Source organism: Dendrobates tinctorius, unplaced genomic scaffold (genome assembly GCF_039654945.1).
Source record: "Dendrobates tinctorius isolate UK_male_01 unplaced genomic scaffold, ASM3965494v1 ptg000281l, whole genome shotgun sequence".
Taxonomy (NCBI): domain Eukaryota; kingdom Metazoa; phylum Chordata; class Amphibia; order Anura; family Dendrobatidae; genus Dendrobates; species Dendrobates tinctorius.
In genome coordinates, this window is record NW_027361948.1 from 1,033,111 (window position 1) to 1,049,114 (window position 16,004).

Genomic DNA, 16,004 nt, shown 5'->3' on the forward strand with positions numbered 1-16,004 from the left:
CTGCGCCATGCTAATTCTCGACTGTGTTGCTTTTTACACTGCCAACACAAAGTCACACCAGCCACACATCTCCTCCTTGCCTATTGTGTTTTATTGTGATAGACTATACTGCAGATGCAAAATGTTCCCTCTTGTTGAGTGCACAAACATAAGACAGCTCACAATTTTTGAAAGGCTTATTGACAGCAAGCCATTGCTTCTTCAGTTTGAAAATAGCTAGCCTGTTCCTGCTCCCTAAAAAAGAAATACATTTTGGAATGCTTGATAAAAAGCCTTTGTAATTATTTACTCATTTTGTTTTGAATTCATAAAAGGGATAATTTTTCCACTACAATTTACTCCTAAATAAAGAGGAGATGTTTGGATTTATTATGAAAAATCTTTCAGTTCATTATTTAGCAAAGAAACAAACCCTTGTCACTCCCCAAACTTACTTTCATTTACTGCACAGGAAAAAATTGGAAGTGTGAATGAGGCCTAACATTATTTAGTAACATTATATTCAGCATTTTATTTCAATAGAAAGTATGGTTATTATTCTTTTTTTAATTTCCCATAATGTTGGTGTCCTCAGTCTGAGCTTAGTGAGGCATTGCTTTGTACATTCACAAGCATTTTAAAATTTACTGCTACATTTAGAAATATAGCAAAGCAAACATGACAAAATGAGACAATAGAACAGATGGACACAGTGAGGTTGCGGAATATTTATTACAATTTTTACTAAGACGATAAACACCAATCATTGGCTACTGCTACTCCACTTGCTTTGTGTAACTGTTATCAGAATATTTAGTAAAATATTCATTTCTACTGAAATGTTAATTTGCATTGTTATATTTTATCTGTGATATTTTATTCATACATGAAAGTTAATACAGCTATAAAATGCATAAACCGGTGGTGCGCAGTCATGTTACAGACTTAAATCAAGCAAGGACACAACCTACAAATGAATTGTACTATAAGACAGAATGATCTACTGATCAAAGAATCTACCTCACCCAGTTTTGAAAGAGCATTAATGCTCACTATTTATTTACACAAAACACCTTTAGTTTTTCATGGCAGTCATTCCAAAACTAAACTGTGTACTGAAAATATAATTATTTTCTGTAGAAATAATCCGTTAAATACATATTAATTTATCAAAAATGCCTGAATAGCAGAAAAGTCGATAAATTGACTACGCACACTTGCCTGCAGTATATTAAAAGTGTTTAAAATGATTTATTTTTCTGCACTATACTCATTTTGGAGGTGTGACTATGCCAAAGGAAATAGTTATGGGTGAGAAATAATCAAACTCCAGATTAATAAAATATGTAAATATCATTATTCCTAAAACTATTGTAACGGTAGATGTATTTCTACACTTGGTATTCTGCATTATTATAATTACTATATTTTGGTATTTTGGCTATATATGTGTTAGGGACGGCGGAACGCACTAAATATTAAATAATAGAAAGTGCAGTAGGTGTTAAAACCGCTGCTAGACAATGGCAGATGCGCTATATGGCAGTATAACGCGCACGGGTTCAACATTACCCGATGTGCGCAGAGCAGACTCTGTTATCTCACAGAGGCGCTGTAACATAATAACATAAACATAAACACCGAGCCTGTTAGACTCCCAGGTCTCAGCGAAATTACACGCACGGTATCAGGTCACAGGACAGGGTCCAAGACAGGGGACAGTGTCCGTCTAGACTTACCGTGCGTGCGGCGTCACTACTACGGATGCTGGTAAGTGCTGCTGAATGCAGCGCAGTGGCAGACACAGCCGCTATGCGATAGTGCCGTGAGAGATGTGACACCACCGGACGCTAGTGTACAGGAGCGGTGTGTACAGTGGCCTAAGGTTTGCCACTGACTGGCGCTGACTCTTTCCATAGTTGCCTATCCACATATGTAATATCAGAGGGAGGGGAATCTTAATAAGTCAGTCACCAGAATCATACATCCATCACCATTCACACATCTAGCAAGAAGAGTCTATACTAGCGCATGGCCGAGCAGCCATGCGGACCTTTTATAGCTGTGCGCTGCCGTGACCTTCCAGATCTCTGAGATAGACCAATCAGATCAGGAGAAGGACCTGAGCACGTGACTCCCGATCTCCAATGGGAGATCGTCTCGTGAGCAGTGTTCAGCGATACCTTCCGATATCGGGAAATATCGGATCTGACTGGATCGGACCGATACCCCAAAAATATCGGATATCGCCGATTCCGATACCGGAAACCAATGCAAGTTAATGGGACACAAATATCGGAATGAAAATAAACCCTTACTTTCCTTGTACAGTTGTGGCCAAAAGTATTGACACCCCTGCAATTCTGTCAGATAATACTCAGTTTCTTCCTGAAAATGATTGCAAACACAAATTCTTTGGTATTATTATCTTCATTTAATTTGTCTTAAATGAAAAACACAAAAAGAATTGTCCTAAAGCCAAACTGGATATAATTCCACACCAAACATAAAAAAGAGGGTGGACAAAAGTATTGGCGCTGTTCAAAAAATCTTGTGATGCTTCTCTAATTTGTGTAAATAACAGCACCTGTAACTTACCTGTGGCACCTAACAGGTGTTGGCAATAACTAAATCACACTTGCAGCCAGTTGACATGGATTAAAGTTGACTCAACCTCTGTCCTGTGTCCTTGTGTGTACCACATTGAGCATGGAGAAAAGAAAGAAGACCAAAGAACTGTCTGAGGACTTGAGAAACCAAATTGTGAGGAAGCATGAGCAATCTCAAGGCTACAAGTCCATCTCCAAAGACCTGAATGTTCCTGTGTCTACAGTGCGCAGTGTCATCAAGAAGTTTAAAGCCCATGGCACTGTGGCTAACCTACCTAGATGTGGACGGAAAAGAAAAATTGACAAGAGATTTCAACGCAAGATTGTGCGGATGTTGGATAAAGAACCTCAACTAACATCCAAACAAGTTCAAGCTGCCCTGCAGTCCGAGGGTACAAAAGTGTCAACCTGTACTATCCGTCGGCGTCTGAATGAAAAGGGACTGTATGGTAGGAGACCCAGGAAGACCCCACTTCTTACCCCGAGACATAAAAAAGCCAGGCTGGAGTTTGCCAAAACTTACCTGAAAAAGCCTAAAACGTTTTGGAAGAATGTTCTATGGTCAGATGAGACAAAAGTAGAGCTTTTTGGGCAAATGCATCAACATAGAGTTTACAGGAGAAAATAAGAGGCATTCAAAGAAAAGAACACGGTCCCTACAGTCAAACATGGCGGTGGTTCCCTGATGTTTTGGGGTTGCATTGCTGCCTCTGGCAGTGGACTGCTTGACCGTGTGCATGGCATTATGAAGTCTGAAGACTACCAACAAATTTTGCAGCATAATGTAGGGCCCAGTGTGAGAAAGCTGGGTCTCCCTCAGAGGTCATGGGTCTTCCAGCAGGACAATGACCCAAAACACACTTCAAAAAGCACTAGAAAATGGTTTGAGAGAAAGCACTGGAGACTTCTAAGGTGGCCAGCAATGAGTCCAGACCTGAATCCCATAGAACACCTGGGGAGAGATCTAAAAATGGCAGTTTGGAGAAGGCACCCTTCTAATATCAGGGTCCTGGAGCAGTTTGCCAAAGAAGAATGGTCTAAAATTCCAGCAGAGCATTGTAAGAAACTCATTGATGGTTACCGGAAGTGGTTGGTTGCAGTTATTTTGGCTAAAGGTTGTGCAACCAAGTATTAGGCTGAGGGTGCCAATACTTTTGTCTGGCCCATTTTTGGAGTTTTGTGTGAAATGATCAATCTTTTGCATTTTGCTTCATTCTCTTCTGTGTTTTTTCATTTAAGACAAATTAAATGAAGATAATAATACCAAAGAATTTGTGTCTACAATCATTTTCAGGAAGAAACTGAGTATTATCTGACAGAACTGCAGGGGTGTCAATACTTTTGGCCACAACTGTAGGTTAATTCTACATGAAGGAAAACAAATAAGAATAATGTAGAATGTATTGGGGGAGGTGGAGAAGACATTAAAGGCATAGAGGTTTAGCCCAATCAAAAGGAATAGCAGGAATTAATTTTTTTTTTAAGACGTTCGGAGTTACAAAGATAATGACTATGCTAAGCTTTTTTATATTTTGTCAGATATTTATGTTTCACTACTTCCATGCTCTTCACCTTATTTTTTACTTCTCCCACACTTTCTACATCATCATCCTCAGCAGCAGCATCTTTTTCATCAACTTCTTCTTCACCTTATTCATTTTCTTCCTATTATTCTTTTTTTTTACATTCTTCATATTCTTCTTATTCAACTATTATTCTTCTTCATATTCTACTTCTTCATCTTCTTCATATTCTTCTTCTTCATCATATTCTTATTTGTGACAGGCATTCCTGTAGTTGTTATCTATAAAAGTTTGAAGATTACACTTTCCGTTCTGCCTGTCAAAAAAGATTTACAACAGGATTTGTCCGCGTTCAGTTTTGCCTGCAGCAGCAGGTATTTTCCAGGGGCACCACGAGGAGGAACGGACTCACCCCCATACACTGCTTAGTCTTCTTCTGCTTATAATTTAGATAATATCTTTTGCTCTGATTTTTAGTCTTATGTTTAATGTTCTTCTGCTTTTTGTTCTGCAGCTTCTTGTTCTTCTGCTTCTTGGTCTTCTGTCTCTTGTTCTTCTGTATCTTGGTGGTTGTCTTCTTGTTCTTTGTCCTCTTGGTCATCTTCTTCAGGGTCATCTTCTTGGTCTTCTTCGGGGTGGTCTTCAGAGTCGTCGTCTTCGGGGTCGTCGTCTTCTTCGGGGTGGTCTTCAGGGTCGTCTTTAGGGTTGTCGTCAGGGAGATCCAGAGTGATTACCAACAACCATTTCAAAAAGCTTGAACTTGGAAATGTAGCAGAAGGTACAAGAAGGCTGAGGAACTGCTGAGAACCAGCTGACGGTACTGGAACCTGGATGGGTAGCCGAAGGTACAAGAGCAAATGGAACTACCGAGGACCAGCTGATGGTACTGGAACCCGGTTACTAAGCATGAGGTACCTGTGCCAGAAAGCACTACCAAGGACCAGCAGACGTTGGTGGAACTCGGATACCGAGAAGGAGGCACCTAAGCCAAAGGCTCTGCCTGGAACCAGCTGACGTTACTGGAACCCAGGGGGACATATTCAAGATTGACTTCCAAAGAACCAGCTAATGGTACTGGAACTCAGATAGGCAGCAGAAGATACACATGAAAAAGAAAGTTGCAAGGCCGCAAGCCGGCTGGAATTACCGAAACTCACAGTCCTACAGGGGGAGCTTGTCATATTGACACTACCGAACCAGCCTTCATTGCCAGATCCCGCAGCCCATATAGGAAGCACCTAAACTGCAGGCACCATAGAGTCGGCTAACGCGACTGCAACACGACAGGACAACGTATTGGAGGCAAAGTGACATTGACACTACCTGGAAACAGCTGGCATGCTGGAACCAGGCTGGGCAGGAGGGAGTACCCGTGCCAAAGACACTTCTGAGCAGCAACTGGCGGTGTTGGAGCCCAGGGATTACAGTAGAAACAGAGTGTAGCCTGAAGCCTAATTGGTGCAAGTTTAATATCTGTAGTAGTGTGAATGTGGGCAGAGCAGGCGAAATTGCCAGACACACAGCAGGGGATCAGCTGATGTTACTGAACCCCAATAACACTGGAGCATACAGTATGTTGACTGTGCAGATTGCACTTCTGAGCAGCAACTGGCAGTGTTGGAGCCCAGGGATTACAGGAGAAACAGAGTGTAGCCAGAGGCCTAATTGGATCAAGTTTAATATCTGTAGTAGTGTGAGTGTGGTCGGAGCAGGAGAAATTGCCGGACACACAGCAGGGGATCAGCTGACGTTACTGAACCCCAATAACACAGGAGCAAGTGTTGACTGTGCAGACGGCACTTCTGAGCAGTAACTGGTGGTGTTGAAGCCCAGGGATTACAGTTCAGGTGGTAGAAACATGAACACAACAGGAGACCTGGATACTGTTGCCAACCAATTATTTAATCTGGAAGAGGACTGGCAAATTTCTGCGAGATCCAGGCCTTGTTCATTTTCAGAAAAGTAAGCTGGTCAATGTTATCGGAGGATAGTCGCATGCGACTGTCTGTTAGTGCACCACCTGCGGCACTAAAGATGCGTTCCGATAATACACTAGCAGCAGGGCAAGCCAGCACCTCCAATGCATACTGGCTAAGCTCTGGCCATGTATCCAGCTTAGAGACCCAAAACTTGAAGGGGGAAGAGCCGTGTGGGAGAACACTGAGAGGGCAAGACATGTAGTCTGTCACCATACGAAGGAAACGTTGCCTCCTGCTGACTGGAGCCGTCTGTGATAGTGTAGACATTTGTGGCGGGCACACAAATCTTTGCCACATTTGGGCCATACTGGTCTTGCCTTGTGCTGAGGCGCTGCTTCTGCTCCCTCTTTGTGCAGAGCTTCCTCCACTGCCTCGATGCACTGAGCTGCTTTGTAAAGCTCTAGCAGCACTGCTCTCGGGTGGAATGGAGAACATGATGGAATGCACCAGTGTGTCTTGGTACTCCCGCATTTTACGCTCCCGATTCAACGGTGTTATGAGGCTTTGTAAGTTGTCCCGGTAGCGAGGATCTAGGAGGGTGTGCACCCAATAGTCAGCTGTGTTGAGAATGTGGGCGATGTGGCGGTCGTTTCTCAGGCACTGCAGCATGAAATCAACCATGTGCTGCAGACTGCCAACTGGCCAAGAAACACTGTCCCCTGCTTGAGGCGTCATCTCTGCCTGCTCTGCATCACCCCACCCTCGCTCTACATACTGACTACTAGAGCATTGTGTACCTCCCTCCTCTGGACAGATGTCTTCCTCCTCCATTGACTCCTCCTCATCCTCCTCACATAGTGTCCCCTGCCTAGGCCTTTGTGAGGAACCACGTTGCACAGACTGTCCAGAAGCAGATGGCATTTGTGACTCCTCATCCTCCACCTCTTCCACAACCTCCTCCCTTAGTGCTTGCAGTGTTTTTTCAAGCAGGCAGATAAGGGGGATAGTCATGCTAACTAGTGCATCATCTGCACTCGCCATCCACGTGGAATCATCGAAGGCATGCAAAATGTGGTAGATGTCCTTCATAGAGGCCCACTCAGTGGTGGAGAAGTGTGAACGGCGCGCAGTGCGACTTGTTTGCACCTGATGCAGCTGGTACTCCATTACTGCTGCCTGCTGCTCACACAACCTCTCCAACATATGTAACGTTGAATTCCACCTGGTGGGTAGGTCACATATGATGCGATGTTCCAGAAGGCGGAATCGGCGCTGCAGAGCTGCAATGCGCGATCTTGCCATGCTGGAACGCCGCACATTCTATGCGGACCTTGTGCAGCAGTGCATCATGATCCGGATAGTCCCTCAAAAAAATCTGCACGACCAAGTTGAGCACATGTGCCAGACATGGGATGTGAGTGAGGTTGCCTAGGCCCAGAGCTGCTACCAGATTTCGGCCATTGTCACACACTTCCATGCCTGACTGGAGATTCGCTGGCACAAACCACACGTCGCTCTCCTGCTTGATGGCATTCCAGAGCTCCTGCGCTGTGTGGCTTCGATTCCCCAAAAGAAATTAATTTCAATACAGCCTGTTGACGTTTGGCCACCGCTGTGCTCATATCGGTCCTAACAGGTAAGCGTTCACGGGTCCATGTGGAGTTAGACTGTGACGGCTCCTGCAGCGCTGATTCAGAGGAACTGGAGTATGAGGAGGAGTCAATGTGTACAGACTGGATTCCTGAAATCCTTGGAGTTGGCAGAACACGTACAGTGCCACTCTCAAGATCTGTACCCAGCTCCACCACATTTACCCAATGGGCAGTGAGGGAAAGATATCGTCCCTGTTCATGGTTACTGGTCCACGCATCGGTGGGCAGGTATACCTTGCTACTGACGGCGTTTAGTAGCGCATGTTTAATTTTTCCCTCCACATGCCTTTGCAGGGCAGGGACGGCCTGCCTGCTGAAATAAAAGTGGCTGGGCACATTGTATTGTGGGACTGCCAATGCCATGAAGTTACGGAAGGTGTCAGTCTCCAACTGCCTGAATGAGAACATTTCAAGGGACAGTAGATTTGCAATGCCAGCATTCAGAGCCTGTGATCCTTTTCTCCCATGCCTGTACTACCGCTGGCTGTAGTCTGGCCTGGGAGTGTGAGGATGACAGGGAACGTGGTGCTGTGGGTGGAATGACACTGTGTCTCTATACAACAGTGCCAGAGGTTCTTCCATGGCGATCCTGTGAGGAAGACGAACCAGCTGTGTGTGAGCTGGAGGAAGAGGCTACAACACGAGCTAAAGAGGTGGTAGGTGGCGCTGTAGGTTGGCCTAGGTCTTCAGTGTGTCTTTGTAACTCCACCACGTGCTTTGTCCGCAAATGTTTCCACATATTTGTGGTATTGAGGTTGCTGACACTTTTCCCTCTTTTCACTTTCTGATTACACAGCTTGCATTTGACAAAGCAAATGTCATCTGCAACTATGTCAAAAAAGGACCAGGCACTGCAAGTCTTGGGAGCGCCCGTTTTGGGTTTTGGAAGAGGCATGCTCCTAATGGGTGCCGAAGTGGAGGCTACAGGCAACCGAGTCTGCCCCCTCCCTCTCCCTCCTTTTTTGGCCATTCGGGGAATCTCTTCCACAGAGCTGCACCCATCACCTTCCTGTACCTCACGCCATGATGGGTCAAGGACCTCATCATCTACACTACCCTCTTCAAATGACTGCTTGTCCTGTGTAGTCTCGACAGCACAGTACGCACCAAAAAGTGGCACCTGAGTCTCATCTTCAAATGCGTACTGAGGTGTGCTGACCATAGGCACTGGCCCACCCGCCTCTTCAGATTCCGAGAGACAAAGCTGTTGCGCATCACTGCATACTACCTCTTCTTCAAATTCTCGAATGCTGCTTGGCTGGCCCCCTCTTTCCAAGCCTACAGATTCAGAGAACAGAAGTAGAGATGTCTCCTGTCCAGGGCTTTCTGACTGCCTGGGCAATTTGGCAGGTGGTGAAGAGACAGATGGGTGCTCTTCAGTGCTCTGGACCTGAGAGGATCTGGAACTAATTGAAGTCGATGTGTTAGCTGCCATCCATCCGACAATGGCTTGAATTTGTTCGTCCCGCAGCAGTGGGGTACGGCGAGCTCCTACAAAGCTGCGCGTAAAGGACTGTTCCCTGGTAAAACTGGTGGATGCTGAGTCACTGGTGCCCGCAGCAGGCACAGAATCCCCACATCCTCGCCCTGCAGAAACTTCACGCCCATGACCACGTGCCTTACTCCCTGCCTTCTTCATCTTGGTAGACTGATAAAGATAGGCAGAAAAGTAATAAGGGCTTAGTGTGCTTATTCCTGAACAACTGGTAACAGGTATAAGAAACACTAATTTTATAAAGTGTGGACTAGACTTTAATATGAGCTAATGTGGCCTACACAACTGTAAAGTGGAGTGTTTGGTGAACTTTATTAACTTTTTTTTTCACAAAAAGACACTGGGAGTGTCCAAAGATGTAAAACCGATAGTATCACAAACTTTTTGTAGCTATTACAATGCAGGAAGGTAACCTACAATGCAATAGATGAGGCTCCAAAAAATAGGCTAATACTAATCTGGCTGGGGCTGCAGGGCACAAGCCAGCAGAAAGGCTCCTCTATCTACTCCTATATAGTGTTTGCAAATATTCTAGCTGGATGCGGATGGAACCACACTAATAGGAGAAATCTGGAAAAATAAGCAGCACTAATGAAAAAAAAGGACAATGTATGAGGCAGTGACGCACGCTGAGCGGACTACATCCGGAGGTGGCTGCAGAACACACTACAGCATGAGCTGCACTCACACACAGAGACCTTGCAGACAGCCGTGAACAGCACTGCAAGGCTGCAGAAAAGCTCCTCTATCTACTCCTATATAGTGTTTTCAAGCAATCTAGCTGGATACGGATGGAACCAAACTAATAGGAGAAATCAGGAAAAATGAGCTGCACTAATGCAAAAAAGGACAATGCATGAGGCAGTGATGCACGCTGAGCGGACTACAACCGGAGGTGGCTGCAGAACACACTACAGCGTGAGCTGCACTCACACACAGAGACCTCGCAGACAGCCGTGAACAGTGCTGCAAGGCTGCAGAAAAGCTCCTCTATCTACTCCTATATAGTGTTTTCAAGCAATCTAGCTGGATACGGATGGAACCAAACTAATAGGAGAAATCAGGAAAAATGAGCTGCACTAATGCAAAAAAGGACAATGTATGAGGCAGTGACGCACGGTGAGCGGACTACAACCGGAGGTGGCTGCAGAACACACTACAGCATGAGCTGCACTCACATACAGAGACCTCGCAGACAGCCGTGAACAGTGCTGCAAGGCTGCAAAAAAGCTCCTCTATCTACTCCTATATAGTGTTTTCAAGCAATCTAGCTGGATACGGATGGAACCACACTAATAGGAGAAATCAAGAAAAATGAGCTGCACTAATGCAAAAAAGGACAATGTATAAGGCAGTGACGCACGCTGAGCGGACTACAACCGGAGGTGGCTGGAGAACACACTACAGCGTGAGCTGCACTCACACACAGAGACCTCGCAGACAGCCATGAACAGCGCTGCAAGGCAAAAGAAAGCTTCTCACACAGAGGTTGCTAAAGTAGCCTGGGTAAAGCACAATAAAGCAAATCGCTAGCTCAAACTGTCCCTCAGAGTCAGAACAGCAGCATCCTGTCCCTAAGTAAATTCACAGCAGAGTGAACCCAAAATGGCGGCGGCTTTTATAGTGCATCATGACATCATTTCAGCAGCCAATCACAGCCATGCCATTAGTTAACATGCCTATCATGCATAACAGGATGTGCCCACACTTCTTAGGATTCCTCATTGGCTGAATAAAATCAAACTGGCTCATTGCATTATGGGAACTTCCGATTCCGGTATTCGATATTCTAAAAGTATCGGAACTCAGTATCGGAACTCCGATACCCTATATTGCAGTATCGGAATGCTCAACACTACTCGTGAGCATGCCCAGTAGCGGGATGAGAGGACTTAGCCTCTGGAGTGGCTTGCTGTAGGACAGCCTGCACTGCTATTGCTGACCCAGAGGTGGCAGCAACAACCAGTCCTACGGAGCTGGTCTGAGCAGAGCTTCTGGGATGCCAAGATTGCTGTGCAGGCTCCTGAGCGGTCGGTGGAGATTGGGAGACCACTGGATGGAAGGCTCTGGATTCCCGCTGTGCAGCTGCAGGAACCGACACCTAACAATATGTTGCTTCAGTACCTTAAGTTTGAGATTTTGTTAAAGGGAACCTGTCACCATAAATATTAACCTGCAGATATGGGGTTAATCTGCAGGTTAATAGTTTTACTAACTTGCCCCCTGCCGGCGCTTAGCCGAACGCTGCGGGGAGAAAATTAACTTTTTCCCTCCCTGCAGCATTTGGTTCCACTTTTAATGCAGGAAATCAGATGCAGCAACACAGATGCAAAGAGCAAGAGTTAACAGGGTTAACAGTGGCTTGCTGGGATTGTTCTGTTTGTTATTGGGTGTTGTGGTTCAATAAAGAATTGCTACACTGTTTTACCCTAACACTGTGTTGTCTGTGCAGTGTATTGCCCAACAAGCAGGTATTCAGTGGTACGACCCCTGGTCCATGCAGTCTTGCTAAAGGCAGTCGGGCCAGCGGACAAGAGCACCCACTGACTCCACACCACTCATCTCTAATGACATCACAAAACTGGGCAGGTGGTTTTTATGTTATGGTTCAATTGTGTAAGAAGATGCTATCTTCTAGACTATTAATTAGAGGTTATCTTTAAAAGGCTTGTGAATTTATATTTTATTGCGCTTTCCTTCCTATGAGTTCTCATAGTTTGGTGCTGTTGATATGATTATTTATTGTAATTTTTGTTAATTTTATGAATAAGCAACGTCGAAACTTTTATCACTTACATTAATATCTGCTTTAGTTTTACACTTGGCCATGTATCTCCAGTGTCAATATTTATCATAATTTACTCCATGTTTGTCATGTTTGCCCCCTGCTGTTCATATTTTGTTGTGTGCTCCAGATTTAACTTCTTTCTGACATCAAACACACTATCCCGCCCATGGGACCTGGTCCCCTATGCCCATGGACAGGATAGTATGTCTAGCGCGATCAGCTGCGCTCACGGGGGGAGTGCAGCTGATTGCGGCCGGGTGTCAGCTGATTATCACAGCTGACACTCGGCACTATGTGTCAGGGGCGGTCATGGACCGCCCCCGACACGTTAACCCCTTGCACACCGCAATCAAACACGATCGCGGTGTACCGGGGGCTAAAGGGAAGCATCGGCAGGGAGAGGGCTCCCTCCGTGCTTCCCTAAGCCCCCCACAGCAGCGCAATGTGCAGCGCTGCTGCGGGGGGCTCCTTCCCTGCAGGTCCCCGGATCCAAGATGGCGACGGGGACCTTAGGGGGCCTGCAGGGAGCTGGTTTCCTCAGTGCCTGCAAAACGCAGGCATGAGGAAGTCTGATTCTATGCCTGTGACAGATCACTGATCTGTCACAGTGATCAGCGATCTGTCACATGAGAGCTATGTCCCCCCTGGGACAATGTAATAAAGTTAAAAGAAAAGTGTAAAAATAATTTTAAAAAAATCGCTAAATAAATAAAAAAAAAATATTCCCTAAGAAATTCATTTTTTGGAGAAAAAAAAACAATAAGTGCACATATTTGGTATTGCCTCGTCCGTAACGACCCGCCCTATAAAACTGTCCCATTAGTTAACACCTTTAGCGAACCCCTTAAAAAATAAAAATAAAAAACGAAGTAAAAAATAATGATTTATTATCATACCGCCGAACAAAAAGTGCAATAACGCGCGATCAAAAAGACGCATATAAATATCCATGGTACCGCTGAAAACGTCATCTTGTCCTGCAAAAAACAAGCTGCCAAACAGCATCATCAGTGAAAAAATAAAAAAGTTATAGCTCGCAGAATAAAGCGATGCAAAAATTATTTTTTCTATAAAATTGTTTTTGTTGCATAAAAGCACCAAAACATAAAAAAAGACATAAATGTGGTATTGCTGTAACAGTACTGACCCTAAGAATAAAACCGCCTTATCAAGTTTACCGCACGCGGAACGGTGTTAATGTACCCCCCAAAAGAAATTCTTGAAATGCTGGTTTTTGTTCATTCTGCGTCACAAAAATCGGAATAAAAAGTGATCAAAAAATGTTATGCACCCGAAAATGGTACCAATGAAAACGTCAACTCGTCCCGCAAAAAATAAGACCTCACATGACTCTGTGGGTCAAAATACGGAAAAATTATAGGTCTCAAAATGTGGTGATGCAAAAACAATTTTTACAATAAAAAGCGTCTTTTAGCGTGCGACAACTGCCAAAAATAAAAACCCACCATAAATAATAAATCAAACCCTCCATTATCACCCCCTTAGTTAGGGAAAAATAATAAAACTAAAAGAAAATGTATTTATTTCCATTTTACCATTAGGGTTAGGGTTAGGGCTAGGGCTAGGGCTAGGGCTAGGGCTAGGGCTAGGGCTAGGGCTAGGGTTAGGGCTAGGGTTAGGGCTTGGGTTAGGGCTAGGGCTAGGGTTAGGGCTAGGGGTGTGTTGGGGTTAGGGTTGGAGTTAGAATTGGGGGGTTTCCACTGTTTGGACACATCAAGTTCTCTACAAATGCAACATGGCGAAAACCAAAAGCAAAACACAAAACAAATATCCTGGAATAAAAAAGTAAAAAAGTAAAAAAATATATTGCAAAAATTGCATGAAGGTAGTAATAATAGTAATAATAAGGGTATTTAGTTAACATAATTTTGATCAAAATAATGTAGAAGCCATCCCGCCACGTCACGGCAACCCTTGTGGGACAGTCCTAACTCTTGTATTTAAAACCTTTCCACTTGTCAAGTGACGTAAATGTGAACAAGGACAGAGGGACTGAACCACCAGTAATAGTATAGGCCAGACAGGATGGATTTTCCAACTCAGAAACAGGGCGGTCACACCCTTATATGCACAGAATGCACAATGAAACAAATGAAAAACTGGGTCTGAGCAGAAAAAGTAAATTAATGTGCATGCAAAATGTAATTGCATATGAACACATGACCTTTACACAGAGAAAACCAAAAGCAAAACACAAAACAAATATCCTGGAATAAAAAAGTAAAAAAGTAAAAAAATATATTGCAAAAATTGCATGAAGGTAGTAATAATAGTAATAATAAGGGTATTTAGTTAACATAATTTTGATCAAAATAATGTAGAAGCCATCCCGCCACGTCACGGCAACCCTTGTGGGACAGTCCTAACTCTTGTATTTAAAACCTTTCCACTTGTCAAGTGACGTAAATGTGAACAAGGACAGAGGGACTGAACCACCAGTAATAGTATAGGCCAGACAGGATGGATTTTCCAACTCAGAAACAGGGCGGTCACACCCTTATATGCACAGAATGCACAATGAAACAAATGAAAAACTGGGTCTGAGCAGAAAAAGTAAATTAATGTGCATGCAAAATGTAATTGCATATGAACACATGACCTTTACACAGAGAAAACCAAAAGCAAAACACAAAACAAATATCCTGGAATAAAAAAGTAAAAAAGTAAAAAAATATATTGCAAAAATTGCATGAAGGTAGTAATAATAGTAATAATAAGGGTATTTAGTTAACATAATTTTGATCAAAATAATGTAGAAGCCATCCCGCCACGTCACGGCAACCCTTGTGGGACAGTCCTAACTCTTGTATTTAAAACCTTTCCACTTGTCAAGTGACGTAAATGTGAACAAGGACAGAGGGACTGAACCACCAGTAATAGTATAGGCCAGACAGGATGGATTTTCCAACTCAGAAACAGGGCGGTCACACCCTTATATGCACAGAATGCACAATGAAACAAATGAAAAACTGGGTCTGAGCAGAAAAAGTAAATTAATGTGCTTGCAAAATGTAATTGCATATGAACCCATGACCTTTACACAGAGAAAACCAAAAGCAAAACACAAAACAAATATCCTGGAATAAAAAAGTAAAAAAGTAAAAAAATATATTGCAAAAATTGCATGAAGGTAGTAATAATAGTAATAATAAGGGTATTTAGTTAACATAATTTTGATCAAAATAATGTAGAAGCCATCCCGCCACGTCACGGCAACCCTTGTGGGACAGTCCTAACTCTTGTATTTAAAACCTTTCCACTTGTCAAGTGACGTAAATGTGAACAAGGACAGAGGGACTGAACCACCAGTAATAGTATAGGCCAGACAGGATGGATTTTCCAACTCAGAAACAGGGCGGTCACACCCTTATATGCACAGAATGCACAATGAAACAAATGAAAATGCAACATGGCGTCTGATCTCAATTCCAGCCAATTCTGCATTGAAAAAGTCAAATGGTGCTCCTTCCCTTCCAACGTCTGCCATGCGCCCAAACAGTGGTTTACCCCCTCATATGGGGTATCAGCCTTCTCAGGACAAATTGCAAAACAACTTTTGGGGTCCAATGTCTCCTGTTACCCTTAGGAAAATAAAAAATTGGGGGCAAAAATATCATTTTTGTGGAAAAAATATGATTTTTTTTATTTTCCTGCCCGGGCGTTATAAACTTCTGTGAAGCACGGGGGGGTTGAAAGTGCTCAACACACATCTAGATAAGTTCCATTGGTAGGTCTAGTTTCCAAAATGGGGTCACTTGGGAGTTTCAACAGTTTAGGCACATCAGAGGCTCTCCAAACGTGACATGACACCCGCAAACCATTCCATCAAAGTCTGCATTCCAAAACGTTACTACTTCCCTTCCGAGCCCCAACGTGTGCCCATACAGTAGTTTTCTCCCACATATGGGGTATTATCGGACTCAGGACAAATTGGACAACAACTTTTGGGGTCCAATTTCTCCTGTTACCCTTGGGAAAATAAAAAATTTGGGGACTAAAAGATCATGTTTGTGGAAAA